We start from the raw sequence: 3293 nt of genomic DNA, 5'->3' as shown, positions 1-3293 counted from the left end.
GACTTGCCTATCTCCCCACATCTGCTGCTAGCTCACTGGAGGAGGAGTCTGTCCTGAATCACTGTCATGGTCAAGGCAGTGAATGGTCTGCAACAGGCCTTTTGAGTATCTGAATGTAGGCGCAGTGGTATGTTCAGAATCTGGGTGGAGGGCAGCTGGGGAGGGGGCGTGCTAAAACCCCACTGTGATCCCAACCACCCCCAAATAACCACAAGACCTAGGTGGAAAGATGGCTTTGAGACAAGTCCCCTAGTCCTGCTTCCCCAGGTGACCGCCCCGTGCAACCTGTGCTGAACAGCTCTGCAGCGTCACTTGAGTGCTACTCAGACAACGAGGGTCAGGAGTCTGGACTTTATAAATGAAAATGCCTGTCTGTCTCTCCTTCACTTTTCTTTTCTTCTCTCACTCTTGCCTTTTAAATAGAGAGGTGGGCAGGGCGGATTATTACCCCAGATTGGTTATATATGAATTCCAACTTAGACATTATTTAAAAAGATTTGAAGACAATGGTAAAAACCAGTATTGATTCTAATATCCTAAAATGGAAAACAATGTATTTTTATTTAATGTAAGTGACAACTTCACTTGAACAGGAATAATTATGATCAATGACTGTCCCTTCCCACCCACTGGGCACTGAGCACCTCTAATGCTAACAAAATAGTTATTCTGATTTACTTTTTTGTGTGTATCAGAGCAAGAGGAATCTGGGCTTTCCTAAGTTATCCCAGATTTACAATTTAAGATTCTGGGCATAGTTCAGATCCTGGGACTTATTGGAAATAATGATCCTCTCCTGTCTAGATGGTATATACAAAAAATACTTTGGCAGTGAGGAAATTGATGGATACTGGGGCCTGCTTACCCCAACTATACTTAGTTCTCTAGGTTATTGGTTTTCCTTCCATCTAACTGTGATGCTATCTTTCTGTCTTCAGCTTTAAACTTGTGAAGCGATGCTTGTCATTTCCTGGCTCAGAGAAGGGTAGTTTACTTTCAGATAGTAAGAGGAATGTAGGAGTTAGTGCAAGGAAGTAATAAAAGGAAACAGGACATAGAAACACATGCTCTTTAGGTATTAAGATGCTGTCATCTTTGAATAATGGCTGAATTGCCTGAACAGAATAGAAGCTGTGGGTGGATTTTATTTTACCACTACTACCTTCAGTCACAGTTTTAGGGCCCTGTTTAAAAGCATTATTTTCTAAAATATATAAAGGTGCACCTATAATATATACATAGGCAAATAATGTAACATATAAAATTAATATAACATGACTTAAATAAAGAGAATCCCATAACTAGACTAGCCACAAACACTCTCTTTCCTTGTGTTCTCATTCTGAAGAAACAATGCCAAGACAGGGCACATAGATCCCCAGTATTGCCAGAGGATCTGGACATCTCTGAGCCATGGAACTCACTTGTTAAAAAAAAAAATGTGACATTTATACACAATGGAGTACTACACAGCACTAAAAAATGACAAAATCATGGAATTTGCAGGGAAATGGATGGCACTAGAGCAGATTATGCTAAGTGAAGCTAGCCAATCCCTAAAAAACAAATGCCAAATGTCTTCTTTGATATAATGAGAGCAACTAAGAACAGAGCAAGGAGGAAAAGATTAACATTAAACAGAGACATCAGGTAGGAGGGAAAGAGAGAGAAAAGGGAAATTGCATGGAAATGGAAGGAGACCCTCAATGTTATATAAAATTACATATAAGAGGTTGTGAGAGAATGGGGGGAAAAACAAGGAGAGAAATGAATTACAGTAGATGGGGTAGAGAGAGAAGATGGGAGGGGAGGGGAGGGGGGATAGTAGAGGATAGGAAAGGGAGCAGAATACAACAGTTACTAATATGGCATTATGTAAAAATGTGGATGTGTAACCGATGTGATTCTGCAATCTTTGTAATGTTTTGAACAACCAATAAAATAAAATAAATAAATTAATTAATTAAAAAAAAAAAGACTTTTCCCTGCCCACAACAGTGTCTTCTTAGAACTGTCTGTAGAACAGGGAGCCTACATCCTGGGAACAAATCTTTACTCCTCACACTTCAGATAGAGCCCTAATATCCAGAGTATACAAAGAACTCAAAAAATTAGACAATAAGATAACAAATAACCCAATCAACAAATGGGCCAAGGACCTGAACAGACACTTCTCAGAGGAGGACATACAATCAATCAACAAGTACATGAAAAAATGCTCACCATCTCTAGCAGTCAGAGAAATGCAAATAAAAACCACCCTAAGATACCATCTCACTCCAGTAAGATTGGCAGCCATTATGAAGTCCAACAACAACAAGTGCTGGAGAGGATGTGGGGAAAAGGGTGCACTTGTTCATTGTTGGTGGGACTGCAAATTGGTGCAGCCAATTTGGAAAGCAGTATGGAGATTTCTTGGAAAGTTGGGAATGGAACCACTATTTGACCCAGCTATCCCCCTTCTCGGTCTATTCCCTAAAGACCAATTAAGAGCATGTTATAGGGACACTGCTACATCGATGTTCATAGCAGCACAATTCACGATAGCAAGATGGTGGAACCAACCTAGATGCCCTTCAATAGATGAATGGATACAAAAAATGTGGCATTTATACACAATGGAGTATTACTCTGCATTAAGAAACGACAAAATCATAGAATTTGGAGGGAAATGGATGGCATTAGAGCAGATTATGCTAAGTGAAGCTAGCCAATCCTTAAAAAACAAATGCCAAATGACTTCATTGATATAAGGGGAGTAACTAAGGACAGGGTAGGGACGAAGAGCTAGAGAAGAAGATTAACATTAAACAGGGATGAGAGGTGGGAGGGAAAGGGAGAGAGAAGGGAAATTGCATGAAAAGGGAAGTTGATCCTCAGGGTTATACAAAATTACATATAAGAGGAAGTGAGGGGTAAGACAAGATAATACAAGTGGAAGAAATGATTTACAGTAGAGGGGGTAGAGAGAGAAAAGGGGAGGGGAGGGGAGGGGTGCAGAGGGGGGATAGTAGAGAATAGGATAGACAGCAGAATACATCAGTCACTAGAATGGCAATATGTAAATCAATGGAAGTGTAACTGATGTGATACAGCAATCTGTATACAGGGTAAAAATGGGAGTTCATAACCCACTTGAATCAAACTGTGAAATATGATATGTCAAGAACTGTGTAATGTTTTGAACTACCAACAATAAAAAAAAATCCTCCTAAATAAAAAAAAAAAAAGAACTGCCTGTAGAGACACTGATATCTAAAGGGTAATTGTAGCAGGATATGGGGACAGATATA

The sequence above is a fragment of the Ictidomys tridecemlineatus genome, chromosome 13 (assembly GCF_052094955.1).
Source record: "Ictidomys tridecemlineatus isolate mIctTri1 chromosome 13, mIctTri1.hap1, whole genome shotgun sequence".
Taxonomy (NCBI): Eukaryota; Metazoa; Chordata; class Mammalia; order Rodentia; family Sciuridae; genus Ictidomys; species Ictidomys tridecemlineatus.
Note: the sequence above shows the minus strand (reverse complement) of the source record.